This window comes from Nelusetta ayraudi, unplaced genomic scaffold (genome assembly GCF_046127955.1).
Source record: "Nelusetta ayraudi isolate G7.1 ecotype Tasmania unplaced genomic scaffold, CSIRO-AGI_Nayr_v1 ptg000217l, whole genome shotgun sequence".
NCBI classification, from domain to species: Eukaryota; Metazoa; Chordata; class Actinopteri; order Tetraodontiformes; family Monacanthidae; genus Nelusetta; species Nelusetta ayraudi.
In genome coordinates, this window is record NW_027466266.1 from 167,737 (window position 1) to 188,092 (window position 20,356).

The 20,356-nt window shown below is 41.4% G+C and overlaps 1 long non-coding RNA gene and 2 pseudogenes across 1 annotated transcript; 2 read left to right on the forward strand and 1 right to left on the reverse strand.

Annotated features, from left to right (window-relative positions):
- Positions 1-211: 211 nt before the first annotated feature.
- Positions 212-1,490, reverse strand: LOC142881786 (uncharacterized). Its single transcript, XR_012925704.1, has 2 exons — positions 618-1,490; positions 212-315 (listed from the first exon to the last, which is right to left on the reverse strand). It is a non-coding gene; the product is annotated as an uncharacterized LOC142881786 (long non-coding RNA).
- A 143-nt stretch (positions 1,491-1,633) lies between these two features.
- Positions 1,634-11,751, forward strand: LOC142881793 (E3 ubiquitin-protein ligase TRIM35-like; annotated as a pseudogene).
- A 7,132-nt stretch (positions 11,752-18,883) lies between these two features.
- Positions 18,884-20,063, forward strand: LOC142881794 (uncharacterized; annotated as a pseudogene).
- Positions 20,064-20,356: the final 293 nt, after the last annotated feature.

Here is a 20,356-nt window from a genome sequence, read left to right on the forward strand (position 1 = left end):
TTACAGGAGGGCAGGGGACTTGGATTTTTTTTTTTTTAATGAAATGTGGACTTTTAACGGTGCGTTGTGTGCGGTGACAAAGGGGGAATTCTTTTTTTTAGTGACGTGTTTATTTAAAAGTTTTATTCATTTATTTAGTTTGATTTATGATTTATTATGTAAATAAGAGCGGCAATTAAATTTTATTTTTTTAAATCAAAATCAAAAAATCTTCTTCTCTTTCTGAACTGGGCACCTGGTGGTTTTATTGGCCTTTTGTCCATGTGTTCTGCCCCAGCCTAGGGGGCGCTAGAACACAACATAGAATCTCTCCCCCTTCTCCCAGCTCTCAAGGAAGTTAGTCCACAAGATGGATTTTATTCCCAGTCTCCATCTTTGCATAGGCATCGGGGAGGGCGTGGCCAAAATAATGAACAGAATGGCTCTTTTAAAGACCTTCCCTCCCTATTGAAAGAACAAGAACAAAATAACAATGACACCCAAACTGAACTCCTTGGCTAAACACTGGAGATGAAGGTTTCAACAGAAATGGCTTCCCTCCCCTCCAGGCTAGTGGACGATCTCAAAGAAGAAGTCGGGAAACTACCATGAGAACAAAGAAGAGACAGACTGAACACGGAGACTAGAACCAACACAAGTTCTGCTGTTGCTGCTATACATGGCCTCCGGTTGAGAGCGAGAAGAAGAAAAAAGAGAGAAGGAGGTGCTGTGGTCGTCCTCCTTCAATAGTGGCACCAGCCAATCACTCTCCAGCACCTGGAACACCAAGAAGATCCACACAGGGCCGACAGCGCCACTCAGTGGCCAACAGGACACATTGCAGACGGGAAGAAAAACTGAACAGAAAACAGAGCTGACATTATAATTATATACACAAATATATAAACACGATACACCATTGACTTCTGTCCGTCAAAGAGCCAGAGTCCAGACTGATGTGATGGAAATAAATTCACATAGATACAGGAAAACATTCCTGGTTTGGTTTGGTTTTTTTGCCTTTTGCATTTTCACAAAACCCAATAAATTGAATGTAGCTATAAGGGATCAATATTAATTTTATGAATGAAAAACAATTTATCTGGAAGCGGCAGTTTGTGTTGTGAGTCACTTTGTCTGTTCCAGATGAAGCATGTTTTATCTGATTGATTGATTTATGATCATAAACCAGAAATAAAGTCTCATAAAAAACAATATTTTCACCCTAAAATAAAGGTGTGATATCAACTACACAACCTTCACAACGCTGTCAGACTTTGACAAATTCATCTTTGTGCTTCACATGAGAAACCAGGTTGAGTTGGATGGAGAACTCTGAAGTGAGAGCAGATCAGTGTGTTGTTGATGTGTGAAACCTTCATGCTGAGATGTTCCAGCCGTGGATGATGAGAGCAGAAGCAGTGGTTGTGTTGCTGCTGCCTTCACTGAGCAGCTGCTCCAAGTCCTGCTTCTTCCACTGAGGATTCAGCTCCACCAGTGGCTTCTGGGATGTCCTGACCTCACACTCTCCAGTTGATAGTAGTGGGCTTAGTGGGGCTAAAAACACATCACAGTGTAGCAACAAAAAAACATTTCTAAATTTGAATACAGTATCTGGTACACAATCTAGTACAGTACACATACAGCCCTGTCGATGCCCCGCCCTGAGAGCCATATACCCCACTGTGATTGGTAGGTTTGTTAAGCTCCGCACACAACACTGTGAAGTGCCATTCTTATAAAACTCGCGGGCCGCACTAATATTAAACTTTCATATTAAGGTGCGAGCCACAAAATATCATCTTGCGGGCCGCAATTGGCCCGCGGGCCACAAATTTGAGACCCCTGGTTTAGAGACTTTCAAAGACCCAGTGACTCTGAGCTGCACCTACAGCTTCTGCTCCAAGTGTCTGCAGACCTTCTGGGAGAAGAATGACAGCAAAAACTGTCCTGTATGTAGAAGAAAATCCTCAATGGATTTTCCACCGGTGAACTTTGCCCTGAAGCAACTGGTTGAGTCGTTGGCTGACAGCCAGCAGTCTGGATCGTCTGAGACAGTGGAAGCAGTGAAGGTGGAGCTGCTGTGCAAACACAAAGCAGAGTCCATAATGTTCTGTGAGGATGAGCAGAAAGCGCTGTGCTCTGTGTGTGTGTTTTCTCTCCACCAGGGTCACAAGGTGGTTCCTGTGGAAGAAGCAGTCCCAGGACTGAAGGAGCAGCTGAAGTCCAACTTCACAGCTTTAAAGGACAAGAAGAAGAAATACGGAGAAGTTGAGTTAAAATTCAAACAAGTGATTCAACACTTGGAGAAGCAGGCGTCGTCAACAGAGAAGCCGATCAGAGCAGAGTTTGACAAGCTCCGCCTCTTCCTGAGAGAGGAAGAGGAGTCCAGACTGGCGGCTCTGAGGGAGGAAGAGGAGCAGAAGAGGAAGACTGTGATCAGAGAGATGGAGAAGATTCAGGAGAAGATGTCTTCTCTGTCCAGCACCATCACTGCTGTTGAGGAGGAGCTGCAGCAGAAGGACACCATGGTCTTCCTCAACAGTTATAAAGGCCTTCAGAGCAGAGCCAGAGACCAGTGCTCCCATTCAGAGCCACAGCTGCTCCCAGGAGCACTGATCAACGTGGCCAAACACCTGGGCAACCTGTCCTTCACAGTGTGGCAGAAGATGAAGGACCAGGTCAACTTCAGTCCAGTCATCCTGGACCCAAACACTGCAAACCTCTGGCTCCACCTGTCTGATGACCTCACCAGTGTGAGAAATAGAGGAGAAACATCTCAGCAGCTTCCTGATAATCCAGAGAGACACACTAGATATACCAGTCTTGTGGGTTCTGAAGGTTTCAGCTCAGGACAACACAGCTGGGAGGTGGAGGTGGGAGATCATCCAGACTGGACTATAGGTCTCGCTAAAGAGTCAGCTGACAGGAAGGGTGAGAGATCTGCCTCACCAGAATATGGACTCTGGTGTTTATCATATAGAAATGGAAAATACACTGATGGTCTTGGTGACACTGTCACGGTGGAGAAGAGTGTGGAGAGACTCAGAGTCCAGCTGGACTTTGGCCAGGGGAAGGTTTCCTTCTACGACGCTGTGGACCAGACTCACATCTGCACTCATAGAGACACTTTCACTGAGAAACTCTTCCCATTTTTCAGTGTTGGAAAGGCTGGAGATCAGGAAACTGCTGACATCAGGATGTGTGTGAGAGATTTTTCAGTGATGTTTGAGAAGGAGGTCGAGTTGTTAGCGATGCGTTAGCTCGTTGCTAACAGGGGGGCTCTTTGCCAAGTAGAGGTTCAGGCTGTTTTGAGTCTTTGATTGAAAATCACGTGTTTGAAAATGATTTGAAACCAGTTATAGACGATGGAAAAATGTCTTCAATCAATCATGTAGAAATGACAATGATTGATTTTTGTTTGTTTTTTGCTTTTATAAACCATTTATTTGAGAGAAAAGAAAAACCAAACTCACTCACTTCAAAACATTTATCTTTCAGCTAATTGAGGTTTACTGAAATTCATCATTGACTTCAAAAACAATCAGATGTCATCTTTGTGCTTCTTTGGCTGTGAGAAATGTGACAGGAACCTCCTGATTCAACCGACTCATGATGAAGATGCTGCATCAGATGTTTGCTGTAGATGTTGTTCTGTCATTACCAGCTGATTTAAAATGACTGCAGGAAAAACCTAACGACATTTCACCTTCAAAACAATGTTTGCTCTGCTTTTGTGATTTTCTTTCTCAATACACAAACAGCATCCATTGTGCATTGTGCAGTGTTGGTGCAAGGCATCATGGGAGGTGTAGTGATGTTTTGGGGAAGGTTGATGAGGAAGGTTTTATGGGAATAGTTTGATGTAAAACTTAAAATATAATCATGTTATTTAGTGAGAGTTTCACCTTTCAATGTTAAAATGTTCACAATTTTACACAAAACTATCAAGTCGTCCGCTGGCGCTGCCTCTCTGGCTCCTCCTGCTGGCGTTGCTGCTGCTGCTGCAGCCCTTCATAGACCAAGCACACAGCTGCTCCTGCCACAACAACTTTGCGCGCTCCTTCAACATCATGCTGCGCTACCAAGGACCTCCACCCACCTAGAGGAAGGTCCTCAAAGGGACATAAAACAAACAAACAAACAAACAAACAAAAAAATTCATATCTGAACGACATTCATCATCATCATTATCATCGTCAATATCATGATCATTATTCAAGGTTGTTTCATTGTCTGTGTTCCACTTTCAACTCTGGGACTCACAACTGCTGTTTAATCTGGTTTAAGGTTTACTAGAAATGAAATAAATACATACAACTATGATATCTGAAGTAGAATATACTCTCCTAAAGTACTTTACACCAACAAATCAGAGTGACATGAACATTTTGCAAAGACAAACCACCTGTCAATCATCTTCCAGCAGGTTTTAACAGCTAAAACTCTCCCAGAAATCTCACCCATCAATTCTTTCTCTTCTTTTGACACTTGCTATTTTCCACCATATTCATTTGGTTCAGTACTAAGAAGGCAGGATGATACTGCAATATTCTCTGAAACTACAGTATCCCCCTCAGACGCTCGTGTGGGCTCAAAAACTTTTAAAAACAGTTACCTCTCCTGGAAACCAAATTATTTTGCCTTCACTCTTCTGTCTTTCTTTCTTTCTTTCTTTCATTTCTTCCTTGTGCTCCTGAAAACACGCTCCACTACTCTCACTTTACACGGACAAATACTGTTGCTCTCTGGCGCCCTCTGTTGTTCTGGCCTTCACGCGTCCATTGAGTGAAGCAGTGCAGCGCTTTGCATAGTTTGTGTATCAGTGTTTTTAATCAGCTGATATGTAAAATGACATTTGGTGTGAGGTATGACGTCATCAGAGGGAAAAACAGCTGGATATTAATGACAGAAGGGTCGTAGTACTTTGAGTACTTTGACTTGCCATGTTAAAATACTGCATGTGCTCAGCTGTTACTGTGTGAAATCCACAGGTGGGGATTTATTCTCTTGTTTCTTCCATCAGTGCATATTCTGCTTATGTATTATCTGTATATATGTATTATCTTAATGATGAGACCTTCTGGGAGAAGAATGAAAGCAAAAACTGTCCCGTATGTAAAAGAAACTCCTCAAAGGATAGTCTGCATCCAGACTTTGCCCTGAAGCAACTGGTTGAGTCGTTGGCTGACAGCCAGCAGTCTGGATCGTCTGAGACAGTGGAAGCAGTGAAGGTGGAGCTGCTGTGCAAACACAAAGCAGAGTCCATAATGTTCTGTGAGGATTAGCAGAAAGCTGTGTGCTCTGTGTGTGAGTTTTCTCTTCACCAGGGTCACAAGGTGGTTCCTGTGGAAGAAGCAGTCCCAGGACTGAAGGAGCAGCTGAAGTCTAACTTCACAGCTTTAAAGGACAAGAAGAAGAAATACGGAGAAGTTGAGTTAAAATTCAAACAAGTGATTCAACACTTGGAGAAGCATGCGTCGTCAACATAGAAGCAGATCAGAGCAGAGTTTGACAAGCTCCGCCTCTTCCTGAGAGAGGAAGAGGAGTCCAGACTGGCGGCTCTGAGGGAGGAAGAGGAGCAGAAGAGGAAGACTGTGATCAGAGAGATGGAGGAGATTCAGGAGAAGATGTCTTCTCTTTTTTTTGGAATATTTTATTTTCAGTTTTTACATTTATCACACAAAGAAACAAAAAAGTCAATATACCAGCAGTATATAGGCACAAACTAATCAAGAAACCTGTCACTCCACCCCCCCCCCCCCCAAAATAAATACATAAATAAATAAATAAATGAAATAAAATAAAATAAAATAAAATAAAATAAAATACAAACAGGTCAGTGTATGACATTATTACCGATTTAGACACTTGGTATAACAGATAGATGATTATAGTGCAGATACGGTTGCCATATTTTCAAAAAAGTGTTGTACTGATTTCTGAGGCAGTAAGTGATTTTTTCCAGGGGTATGCAACTATTCATTTCAAGCAACCATCTATCAATGAAAAGGGGGGAGTCAGATTTCCAAGACATCATGATACATTTCTTTGCTACACTTAGAGAAATTCCCATAAATTTGAGCTGCGTTTTGTCGAGTGAGCCACAAATATTTGCCAAGTTTCCCAATAGGCACAGTTCAGGATTGACTGGAACTTCAACTCCAGTGATTTTGGTTAAAGTAGAGCAGACATCATGCCAGAAAGGTTTCACTTTAATACACAACCAAGTACAATGTAAAAAGCAACCCACTTCAATGTCACATCTAAAGCACCTATCTGACACATCAGATTTAAATGAATGTAATTTTTCTGGGGTGAGGTATAATTGATGTAAAATGTTATAGTTAATCAATCTATATCGGGCATTGATGATATTTAACAAACTATTTTGGCAAAGATCTTCCCAGAGTTGTTCGTTAATTGTAATGTTCAGATCTGACTCCCATTTCATCTTGGACTTATGTAAGCCTGACTTTGGGCTCTCATTCAACAGCAGGTGGTACATCTTAGAAATGAATCTTTGTGTGTTCCTCCCATGAAGAAGCTTTTCCACATTATTCATAACAGGCTGAGTCATTTCCGAACCTAAATTAGATCTCAGGAATTATCTTAATTGGAGATAACAGAAAAAAGTTTGCTTGGACAAGTTATATTTCCCCTACATATGTTCAAATGTCATGAAAAGTCCAGTATCGAAACAGTCCTCCAAATGTTGTATTCCTTTATGATGCCATTGGTCTAGGATCTTATTGTTAAGAGTCTTGGGTATAAGATAATTCTGTTTTAAAGGAGTTTTAGGGGACAATTTCATCTTCAGTCCAAGGCTTTTGTGGACCTCGTGCCAAATTTTAATTAAATGTCTAAATATAGGGTTATCTGTCTTTTTGTTTATAGTTGCAGAGTTATGTTTATAAATGAAGTCACTGGGAGTTTTTTCTTTCAAGGGGTGCAGACCAATTTGTATCCAGTTGGGGGCCTCACTGCCCTCGAAGAAAGATGAGATGAATCTCATTTGAGCTGCCAAGTAGTATTTCTTAAAACTGGGCAATCGAAGTCCCCCTGAACGATGATCCCACGTTAGTTTCTCAATGGATACCCGAGGTGTTTTTTGGTTCCATAAGAATTGTCTGACATATCCATTGAGGGTTCGAAAAAAGGATTGTGGGAATGGAATAGGTAGAGATTGAAACAAATATTGTAACCTTGGTTGTACATTCATCTTAACACAATTCATTCTGCCAATCAAGGTGAGAGGCAAGAACGTCCATCTACGCAAGTCTTCTTCAATCTTACTGAGCAGTGGGAGATAATTCAGTTTATACAGGTTTTTGAGATTGCTGTCTACAAATATACCAAGATATTTTATACCATCTGTAGGCCATTTAAATAGACTTGTTTGCTGAAGTTCAGAGTGGTCAAAATTCGTTAAAGGAATAATTTCACTTTTTTCCAAATTGACTTTGTAACCAGAAATATTACCATACATATTCAAAACAGTTTGCAGTTTGGAGAGAGAGTTACCAGGATCTTTTAAGTACAAAATGATGTCATCTGCCAAAAGATTAATTTTATGAGTTATCTGACCAACCTGGAAACCTTTTATATCAAGATCATTTGTAATTGTTTGAGCTAAGGGTTCAATTGCTAAAACAAAAAGTGCTGGGGATAAAGGACATCCCTGTCTACTTGATCTGCCTAGAGGGAATGCAGGCGAAATTTGTCCATTGGTGCTAATTTTACCTTGGGGTTTATGGTACAGAGTTTGGATCCATTTAATAAATAGTGGGCCAAACTCAAATTTGGCAAGCACTTTAAATAAATATGCCCATTCTAACCTATCAAAGGCTTTCTCAGCATCTAAAGCCACAGCTATACTGGGTTCTGTTTCAGATTTTGTTAAATTAATAATATTAAATAGGCTGCATAGATTATTAGCTGAGGAACGTTTTGAGATAAAAACCACTTTGGTCCGGGTTTATTAGTTGAGGCAGGTATTGACTAAGCCTGTTAGCCAGGGCTTTGGAAATCAATTTATAATCTGTGTTTAACAATGAGATTGGCCGGTAAGAGGAGCAATTCAATGGATCTTTATTTTTTTTTTATGAATGACAGTAATTATCGCTGTAGAGAAAGAATCAGGAAGTGTTCCTGTTTCTGAGGCTAAGTTGATGACATCAATAAGAAGTGGGAGAAGTAAATCCTTAAATTCCCTGTAGAATTCTGGAGGGAACCCATCTTCTCCTGGTGATTTGTTTGCTTGTAATGAGCGAAGAGCTTTTTCAATTTCTGTTTGTATAAAAGGACGATCAAGGCTATCTTGATCTTCCTTGCTGAGCTTGGGCAGCTGAATCATGGACAAAAATTCATCAACACTATTCATATCTTCTGGAGGTTCTGATGTGTATTACTGCGTATAGTACTGTTTAAATGTATCATTAATTTATTTAGGGTTATATGATAGCAAACCTGTTTTAGTCTGAATCGAATTAATTGTCCTAGAGCTTTCCTCTTTTTTTAGTTGCCAAGATAGAATTTTGTGTGCCTTTTCTCCCAGTTCGTAGTATCTTTGTTTGCTTCTCATGATATTTTTTTCAATTCTAAAAGTATGCAGTGTATTATATCTAAGCTTTAGATTTTGATTGTTGAAACTCTTTTTCCAATTTTAAGATGTCTGCTTCCAGTTCCTCTATTTCTGCCATGTATTTCTTTTTGACACCTTTGGTATAGGAAATTATTTGTCCCCTTAGAAATGCTTTAAGTGTGTCCCATAATATGAAACTGTTGGGGGAAGAAGGACAGTTTGTATCGCAAAATAACTCAATCCGTCCCCTTATGAATTTGCAAAAATCTGGTTTTTGAAGGAGGGTAGGGTTGAGACGCCACCTATAGACATTAGAAGTTTTTTCAGGCATATAAATTGACAGTGTCAAAGGAGAGTGATCTGACAATATTCTAGGTAAATATTTAGATTCTATTGCTCTGTGAGTCAGGTGTGTCGATAACAAGAAAAGATCAATCCGAGTGTAAGAGTTATGCCGACCAGAGTAGAAGGAGTAGTCTCGGGCCTGAGGATGCATCTGCCTCCACATATCAGTTAAGTTTAATTCCTTCATGAAGTTAATGGTGGTTTTACCTGCTTTAGATTTGGTTACTGATAGAGCTGACTTATCTAGAAGAGGATCCAGGCAGAAATTGAAGTCTCCCCCTATTAGAATGTTTTTATGTCCACCTGAGACCTTCAAGAATATATTTTGAATAAATGACTCATCATCATAATTAGGCGCATAAAAATTCAAGAGGGTCCAGGGTTCTGAATAAATCTGACAATTCACCACAACATATCTACCTAATGTATCAACAATGGTTTCTCCAATTGTTACAGGGGTGTTCTTATTTATTAGGACGGCCACTCCCCTGGCTTTAGAGTTAAAAGATGATGATATTACGTGCCCTATCCAATCTCTCTTCAATTTTCTATGTTCTAGGGGTGTTAAATGGGTTTCCTGTACGAAAGCAATGTCTATTTTGAGTTTTTTCAAATACATCAAAACTCTCTTCCGTTTTATTGGTCCATTAAGCCCATTCACATTAAAGCTTACAAATTTCACCACTCTATTCATCAACCATAAACTTTCTTAAGAAATATTGTCCCATCCATATCATGCTTCCCGTATAACCAAGTATTTCAAAATAAAGCACTGACCGTGCAAGGAGAAAAGAAAGGAAAGAAAAGAAAAGAAAAGAAAAGAAAAATATGCTATAACTACACACACCCTCCCCTCTCCCCACGCGTCTTGCGCCTTCCCAAACCTGGCGCATGGCAGGCATGATTATCAAAACGGGACCTACTGGGCAAATGACTAAACCATTAGCCCCCTCTCTGCAACATTCTAATGTCAACAAAAATAACAAATGACATCGCGTAGAAAAATAAATAAAGTACAGTACCTCAAAATGTGCGGGTATGACAGCAGTTCAAAATGGAAGCAGCATAGCTGTTTTGAACAAATGGTAACATCCCCTTAGCACAATCGTGAGTTAAATAATAATGATAATAATAAAAGAAAAAGAAAAGTTTTGCCTGTGCGGATCAATCTCCTTCCCGTACGTTATCCTTCTTCAGGAACTTAGTCGCCTCCTCCGGGTCCACGAAAATCTTGGGCTCTTCATCTTCTCCCGGATAGACGTAAAGCTTGGCCGGGTACCGTAAACTGTATTTTAATCCCTTGTCGCGTAGAGCCTGTAGCACTTTTTTGAAGGCTCGCCGTTGAGCCATGACCTCACTGGTATAGTCCGGGAAGATAAGGACTTTGCCTCCGTTGTATTCCATGGACTGTTGTCTGCCAAGGCGTAGAATTAACTCCTTCTGCTGAAAGTGATGGATGCGCGCCAGGATTGTACGCGGTCTTGTGCCGGTAGCCGGCTTCGGCTGGAGGGATCGGTGCGCCCGATCCACCATAACTGGATGCGGGAAATGTTCATCACCAAGCAACTTAGGGATTAGTTTGGAGACAAATTCAGTGGGTCTACCTTTCTCCTCATCCTCCGGTATCCCCACAAGTTTAATATTGTGTCTCCGGGAGCGAGCTTCCAAGTCAAGGACTTTAGTCTGGAGCTGAGCGTTGTGTTTCGTTAGCTCAGTGCATTTAGCCTCCAATTTTAGCATGCAGACGTCAAGGTCGCTCATCGCTTGTTCTTGATTGGTCACACGAGTTTGAAGTTCAGCCTGTGAAGCTGCAAGTGCTTGAAACTTGGCTTCAAATGCATCAAATCGTTCATTTATGCAGCGAAGGATTGATTCGGACATCTCTTTGCATATTTCTTTACACATAGCGTAGGTTTGGTCCGCACACTGAGTATCGAAGATGTCTTCTCTGTCCAGCACCATCACTGCTGTTGAGAAGGAGCTGCAGCAGAAGGACACCATGGTCTTCCTCAACAGTTATAAAGGCCTTCAGAGCAGAGCCAGAGACCAGTGCTCCCAGTCAGAGCCACAGCTGCCACAGCTGCTCCCAGGAGCACTGATCAACGTGGCCAAACACCTGGGCAACCTGTCCTTCAGTGTGGCAGAAGATGAAGGACCAGGTCCACTTCAGTCCAGTCATCCTGGACCCAAACACTGCAAACCTCTGGCTCCACCTGTCTGATGACCTGACCAGTGTGAGATGTGAAGAAACACCTCAGCAGCTTCCTGATAATCCAGAGAGACACACTAGACATCCCAGTGTTGTGGGTTCTGAAGGTTTCAGCTCAGGAGAACACAGCTGGGAGGTGGAGGTGGGAGATCATCCTCGGTGGGCTATAGGTCTCGCTAAAGAGTCAGCTGACAGGAAGGGTGAGAGATCTGCCTCACCAAAATATGGACTCTGGTGTTTATCATATAGAAATGGAAAATACACTGATGGTCTTGGTGACACTGTCACGGTGGAGAAGAGTGTGGAGAGACTCAGAGTCCAGCTGGACTTTGGCCAGGGGAAGGTTTCCTTCTACGACGTTGTGGACCAGACTCACATCTGCACTTACGAAGACACTTTCACTGAGAAACTCTTCCCATTTTTCAGTGTTGGACAGGCTGGAGATCAGAAAACTGCTGACATCAGGATGTGTGAGAGAGATTTTTCAGTGATGTTTGAGAAGGAATTTCTTTCTGTTTTGGAATCAGATTCAGATTCAGATTCAGATGTATATTTCGATTTAGATTAAGATTTATTGGCACTTAGATCCACTGTTTAGGTGCATACATGTAAAATATTTAGGCCCGCGAGCTCCAGTACATTAAGAATTGCATAAACATGATGGATTTGACTCTTTGATCGAGTTTGAAAATGATTTGAAACCAGTTATGGACGATGGAAAAATGTCTTCAATCAATCATGTAGAAATGACAATGTTTGTTTTTTGTTTGTTTTTTGCTTTTATAAACCATTTTTTTGAGAAAAATTAAAAACCAAACTCACATCAAAACTTAACATTTATCTTTCAGCCCTCAGAGGTTTTCTGAACTTCATCATTGACTTCAAAAACAATCAGATATCAACTTAGTTATTGATATTTGTAAACTGTAATTGTCTATTTTTGTTATTTAAACTAGTGAGAACACACGATTGGTCATGTTGGGAAGATTGTTTTAAAAATCAACTTCATCCTTATTGGATATTTTTTTCATCTTTGTGCTTCTTTGACTGTCAGAAATGTGACAGGGACCTCCTGATTCAACCGACTCATGATGAAGATGCTACATCAGATGTTTGCTGCAGATGTTGTTCTGTCATTACCAGCTGATATAAAATGTGTTGCATTAATACGTCTTGTGCAGCCGTGTCTGGAGGAAAACCTGTCGACAAAGTTTCACCTTCAAAAACAATGTTTTGTCAATAAATTTGCTCTGTTTTTGAGAGGTTCTGTCTCAATATACAAACAGCCTGCGTTGTGTAGCGTTGGTGCAAGGCATCATGGGAGGTGTAGTGATGTTTTTGGGGGAAGGTTGAGGGTTGATGAGAAGGTCGTTGCCCTTGGGTCACATTGATATTATGGGAATAGTCTGACATACATTGTAATATAATCATGTTATTTAGTGAAAGTTTCACCTTTTAACATTAAAATGTTCACGATTTTACACAAAACTATCAAGTTATTTTGTAAAAGTTTCACTTTTTACATCAAACTCACGCTATTTCATGAAAGTTTTGTTTTGACGTGAAACATTTCATGGAATTCCGTCATACTGAGTCCTGTTGTTTTTCCTCGCGTGGCAGTAAAGTGTTAATGAAAGGAGTCGTAGTAAAAAGTCGTCAAAAAAATAAATACTCAAGTAAAGAACAGATACCTTGAAAAGAAAATCGACTTCAGATCAGTTAACAAAGACTTTCAGAATAAACTTGCAATCACAGATAATGTGTTTATAATGTTTTAATGAGTCAAAGTTGATTTTATTGTTTTTTGGAAACAGATTCGGGACCACTCCCACCCCCCGCCCAGCATCATAACATTGTTATTGTTGATACTTCTTATTGTCATATTAGCATTTTCACTTTTCAATGAAGGTCAATGAGTGAGATGATCCCCACAGGAAGTCACCTGTGTCCAGTTCAATCAGGAGGCCACAGTCATCCTGTCACTTCCAACCATGTTATTCTACCTGCCTGTCACTATTGCACCACTCATTTAATGATGTGGATTAACTCCGTGTTTGCGGCGCTCATACAGTCTCTCACTGCATCCAGATGAAACTCAGTTTGTGTTTTGATTTTGTCATTTTTTTCAAAATGTTTTGAAGCTGATGGAGTTTCCCAGTGAACGATGGTCAACCTCAAAGTACAAATACTCAGTGACCTCACTAGATTCTTCAGGTATTCATACTTTACTGGAATATTTCTTTTTCTAAAAACTTTTTGCTACATTTGTGCACTAAGTTTCAAAGTTTTTAAAAGAGACAAACTGTGATCAAAGTTGATCACTTTGATTATTATTTATTATTATTGTTGTTGTCGCTCAAGGTGGAGCTGTTTGACCTCTAAATTCTGACTTATTATTATTAATATTATATTAATACTGCTGCTGTTTCTCTTACCGCTGCTGTTACTGCAGTTCTTCCTCCAATGCAGCAGAGGGCGCTCCAACCATAGAATAGAACAGCAAGGAACACAAAATAGAACGCAATAGAAGCCTTTATTAATCCCACATTGGGGACATTTTAATCATAACAGCAACGATATAAAGCAAAGAGAAGTCAAACTATATGAATCAAAAAGACATCAAGGCTCTCTGCTATCTGCCATCTGCCACATTGCAGATAGCCGATGCCTATCCAGAGCCCACCGCATCCTGTCCGACCCCACCCATGAAAAAAATGAAATAAATACATACAACTGTGATATCTGAAGTAGAATATACTCTGCAGTCTACTAAAGTACTTTACACCAACATATCAGAGTGACATGAACATTTTGCAAAGACAAACCACCCGTCAATCATCTTCCAGCAGGTTTTAACAGCTAAAACTCTCCCAGAAATCTCACCCATCAATTCTTTCTCTTCTTTTGACACTTGCTATTTTCCACCATATTCATTTGGTTCAGTACTAAGAAGGCAGGATGATACTGCAATATTCTCTGACACTACAGTATCCCCCTCAGACGCTCGTGTGGGCTCAAAAACTTTTAAAAACAGTTACCTCTCCTGGAAACCAAATCATTTTGCCTTCACTCTTCTGTCTTTCTTTCTTTCTTTCTTTCTTTCTTTCTTTCATTTCTTCCTTGTGCTCCTGAAAACACGCTCCACTACTCTCACTTTACACGGACACATACTGTTGCTCTCTGGCGCCCTCTTTTGTCCTGGCCTTCACGCGTCCATTGAGTGAAGCAGTGCAGCGCTTTGCATCGTTTGTGTATCAGTGTTTTTAATCAGCTGATATGTAAAATGACATTTGGTGTGAGGTATGACGTCATCAGAGGGAAAAACAGCTGGATATTAATGACAGAAGGGTCGTAGTACTTTGAGTACTTTGACTTGCCATGTTAAAATACTGCATGTGCTCAGCTGTTACTGTGTGAAATCCACAGGTGGGGATTTATTCTCTTGTTTCTTCCATCAGTGCATATTCTGCTTATGTATTATATGTATTATCTTAATGATGACAAAACAATAAATAAAGCTCTGTCATTATCATTGAAGGTTCTTTTATATATATTCTACCTGCCTGTCACTATTATCTATATACATGTATGTATATGTATATATATATATATATATATATATATATATATATATATACATATATATATATATATATATATATATATATATATATATATATATATATACAGCGCCTTGCAAAAGTATTCACCCCCCCCCCTTTGCTTTTATCTATTTTGTTAGATTTCAGCCTGTAATTTAAATGTTTTTCATCTGAATATTTCGTGAGATGGATCTGCACAAAATAATCTAAGTTGGTGAAGTGAAATGAGAAAAAAATATATAAAAAGAATAATTTAAAGAAATAAAAAAGTGGAAATTGGCATGTGCATATGTATTCACCCCCCTGAAGTCAGTACTTTTTAGAGCCACCTTTTGCAGCAATTACTGCTGTAAATCTCTTCTGATAGGTCTCTATGAGCTTGCGACATCTTTCAACTGGGATTTTTGCCCATTCCTCATGGCAAAACTTCTCCAGCTCCTCCAAGTTGGATGGTTTCCGCTTGTGAACGGCAGTCTTCAAGTCAAACCAGAGATTTTCAATCGGATTGAGGTCCGGGCTTTGACTAGGCCATTCTAGCACATTTAACTTCTTCTCCTTAAACCATTCATGCGTAGCTTTAGCAGTATGCTTCGGGTCATTGTCCTGCTGGAAAGTGAACCTCCGTCCCAGTCACAAATCACAGGTGGACTGAAACAGTTTTTTCTCCAGAATGTCCCTGTATTTAGCACCATCCATCTTCCCCTCTAAGCGGACCAATTTCCCCGTCCCTGCTGCTGCAAAACATCCTTATAGCATGATGCTGCCACCGCCATGTTTCACTGTGGGGACAGTGTTCTTGGGGTGATGGGAAGTGTTGGGTTGCTGCCAGACATAGCATTTACCTTTGTGGCCAAAAAGTTCAATTTTAGTCTCATCTGACCAAATCACCTTCCGCCATACATTTAGGGGGTTGTCCACATGCTTTTTAGCAAATTCAAAACGTGCCTTCTTATTATTTTTAACACTGACAGGTATTCACTGGCCACTCTTCCATAAAGCCCAGCTCTATGGAGTGTACGGCTTATTGTGGTTCTATGGACAGACACACCAGTGTTTGCTGTAGAACTCTGCAGCTCCTTCAGGGTTACCTTTGATCTCTGTGTTGCCTCTCTGATCAATGTCCTCTTTGTTGTCTGTGAGTTTTGGTGGTCGGCCCTGTCTTGGCAGGTTTGTTGTGGTCCCGTGTTGTTTCCATTTGGCGATTATAGATTTGATGGTGCTCCGGGGGATCATCAAAGATGTAGATATTTTTTTGAAACCCAGTCCTGACTTGTATCTCTCTATAACTTTGTCCCTGACTTGTTTGGAGAGCTCCTTGGTCTTCATGATGTGATTCTTCTTGCTAAGTAGAGTTGCAGCCCATTGGGGCCTCTCAGAGAAGGTGTGTTTATACTGACACATCATGTGACACTTAGGCCCTGTTTGCACTTGGTCACTTGTAACTGTTTTGCGTGATTGGATCACGAGAACGGATCTCGCAGCATCTGTTCGCACTTAGCCATTAACATGCGTCTCGAGCGTGCCATTTGTGATCGCATCACCCCCCCCCCCCCCCCCCCCGAACCTATGCAAATGCAACATGCGTCATTTCCGTTTTTAACGACTGGGGGCAGTAAAGCGCAAAACCACGGCGAGTTTTACATGACAGCGAATAAGAATCAACTTCCTGTTTGCGCACTATATCAAGTCACTCGTTTTAATTCTACTGCGGCTCGTATGGATCCGAACGAGGAGTAACGACTGGTGGGACAGAGTGGTGACGACTTTATTTTCGGATCAACAGTGGCTGGCAAATTTTCGGATGCAACGTCGCACATTTAATCACATATGTGGGAAACTGCGACCGCTGCTCCGCTGACAAAATACGCTAATCCGGAATGAAATTTATGAGCATGCTAATAAACGAGTCTAACAAAAATGATTTGTTTTCGCTTCTGGTTTGTAACTTTATATATATATATATTATATGACGAATGCGTTTTTATCACCAAAACCACCTCGGGAATCGGATGACAAAACGGATTTGGACTGTTTGCACTTGGTCATTTCATGCGTTTTTCGTAATCTGATCAGCAAAAAACGCATGAAATGACCAAGTGCAAACAGGGCCTTAGATTGAACACTAGTGGACTTCATTGAACTAATTCTGTGACTTGTGAAGGTAATGGATTGCACGAGCACTTTTTAAGGGGCTTCATAGCAAAGGGGGTGAATATATGCACATGCCAATTTCCACAGTTTTATTTCTTTAAATTATTCTTTTATATATTTTTTTCTCATTTCACCTCACCAACTTAGATTACTTTATGCAGATCCATCTCACGAAATATTCAGATGAAAAACATTTAAATTACAGGCTTAAATCGAACAAAATAGATAAAAGCAAAGGGGGGTGAATACTTTTGCAAGGCGCTGTATATATATATATTTTATATATATATGCATATATATATACATACATGTATATATATATATGTGTGTGTACAATGTGATATATATATATATAATTCAAATATAAAAATACAGACATACACATAAGTATATGAGGTATATCAATATAAACACGTAGATATGAATAGATATGTCTTATACATCTACTATTCTAAAATTGAAATAGGCTTGAATGTTAAGTGGTGGGGTGGTATAGCTGCTGTTTGAGAGGGCAAGAGTCCAAAATTGCACATGATCTGTGGCTAAAGCTGGCAGCAAAGATGAAGCGATGGCACCTCCTCCGGCTCCCAGTGTCGTGGTCATCACCTGCCAGGGACACACAAAGACTGCAGCAGTATCGTGCACATAATGGGTAGTTCAGCTGGAGAGGAAAAAGTGAGTGTGAATGCACTGTTAAATTATTTCACAGTCTAATGCAGTGGAAAAAATGCTGCATATTTCTGCGATTAATTGGAAATGAAAATATTATTCCTGTTTAGGTTGTCCAACACTGATCAGTGCTTATCTCAGTGTTTCTCAACTGGAGGGTTGCGAGCCAAAAGTGGGCTGTGGCCTCGTGGCAGGGCTGGATTAAGGATACAGAGGCAGTGTTTCTGTTACAACGCCCCTGAAAACACTGTTAACCACACCACAAATAGGATCCACCTGCTAGTAACATTGTCACATTCATAGCCAGGTTGTACCTGTTACATTAAAATCACCAGACCCTATACATTTCTAATATACACATGCAAAAGAGGCTGAGTGAGACTTTCCCCTAATTTCTGTCCAGTTCACCGGCAAGTTGGAGATTTTTGTAATACATTTTACATCATGGCACTTTGTATTGTAATGTTTTCTCCCTGCCACCAGATGTCAGTAGCTCCATGTATTTTACCAGCGGCGTCAAGTCACTGGACAATCTGTCGCTGATCGAGCTCAACCTGGACAGAGCGGAGGTCTCTGCGCATTTTAGCAATGAACACTCGTCGGTATGCCTCAACTAGTCCTTCCCAATCTAACGGTTGTGTGTGTTGACTGGTCTCAGGGATGACCCAGGGACTATGTTTCCATCTTTTATTTACTGCAGAAGACAATAAAACACATGTTAACAGTCTTCTGGCCTGTCTCCCTGCACCTCTTGTTCCCCTCGTACATACAACACGGAATTGTGAGGGATTGACTCGCTGTTGATTATCTCTGAATATACATCACAATATGCAGTTTACAATATATTGTGATGCAGTTCACTTGGAAACAGCAAGAAAAACAGACAGAAAAGAACGTATATTTAAAGGTCCCATATTATGCCACTTTTCCACATATAAAATAGTTCTCTAATGTGTAAAAGGCCTGTCTGTGACCTGTGTCTTTCATCAAACCATATCCCCAGTAGTTTAAAGTGCTGCACCTTCTCCAAACCCTGATGATATCATTTGAACTGAACCTCCTTCCCAATTCTTTTCCTTGTAAAAATCATTGCTTTGCTTTTATCAACTGAAAATCTCAATGCCCAGCTATTGGCCCATTTCTCTACTTTTAAAATAGCTTCTGGCATTTTTTGTAGCCCATCATCTGCAAACAAAGAACAGCCCATCCCCTGTTGCACTTGTGAAAATACTTCATTAATCATGACTGAGAATAATAATGGACTCACAATCCTCCCTTGTGGCGTTCCATTCTCCAGCCTAACACTTTCTGAGTACACATTTCCTGCTCTAACTTGTATCTTTCATGGTGTCCAGAACACGGGAAGCATTGCAGTACAGAGAATCCAGAGATCCAAAGGTGGCATCAGCTGGTATCCAGTTGCGAACAGGCAGGAAATGGAGTGCAGGCAAAGCCCTGGTCGTGGCTGAGTCTCGACTGAGGCAGAAAGAACTGGTGGGGTCCATTGCGACAGGGCATGCAGGCATTGGCTACTTCCCGTCGACCAGGGTTGATAAGGCCCAAGGCAAGGAGCGCCAACATCTGATCCAGGAGGAAGTGCGGGCAGGCGTGGAGGAAGGACAAGCCAGCAGGATGGTGGGAATGGTGCAACAAGGAGCATGGACTAAATGGGAGAATGTTCTGCAACGGAAAATCACCTGGTCCAACATCTGGAAAGCAGACTTCCATCGCACCAGGTTTTTAGTCCAGGCTGTTTATGATGTCCTTCCAAGCCCAGCAAACCTCCACGTCTGGGGCAAAACGGAGACACCATCTTGTCCCCGCTGTTCAGGACGGGGCTCCCTGGAACACCTACTCAGCAGCTGCCCAAAAGCCCTTGGAGACGGGCGCTATCGCTGGCGCCACGACCAGGTGCTTCGGGCAGTTGCTGACAGCATCGCCTCCGCCATCAACACCAGCAAAGGCCAACACAGACCACAAGCCATAACATTCCACAGAGCTGGAGAGAAGCCCAACAGACCACCACAGACAAAGTCTGGCCTCCTCACCTCCGCTAACGACTGGCAACTGGAAGTGGACCTGGGCAGACAGATGAAGTTCCCTCCCAGGATAACATCAACCAGGCTTCGCCCAGATATGATCATTGTCTCCGATATCACCAAGCAGCTGATCATTCTGGAGCTCACTGTGCCATGGGAAGAACGCATGGATGAGGCCAATGAGAGGAAGCGTGCCAAGTACCAGGAGCTGGTGGAAGAGTGCAGGAGGAAAGGCTGGAAAACAATCTGTGAGCCTCTGAAGGTGGGCTGCTGGGGTTTCGCAGGGCGTTCACTCTGCAGAGTGTTCACACGGCTAGGACTCGTCAGGGAGGCGAAACGGAAGGCAATCAGATCCGCAACTGAAGCCGCAGAGAAAGCCACAAGATGGCTTTGGATAAAGAGGGCAGAAACGTGGGCAAGCGCTGCTGGGACGCAGGCCGGGGATTGATCACCCTGGCCGGGTCGCCTGGGCTGAGGGGGTCTGATGTTGAAATACCCAAAACCCCCGATGATCCCGGGATACAACATCACTGATGATGTGCCCCAGCGCATCCGCAAGATGTATCTTTCACCTTTCTAACTTGTAGAACATTTTTTATCCATTGCTCCATCTTCCTTCTTACCCCCATTTTAAAAAGTTTCATTAGCAGCCCTTCTTTCCATAACATGTCATATGCTTTTTCAATATGAAAAAAAACTACTCTCACACTTTCTGTATTAATCTGTGCTTTTCTTATTTCATGCTCTAAGCACAGCAGCAGCCTTCTCTAGGGGGGCC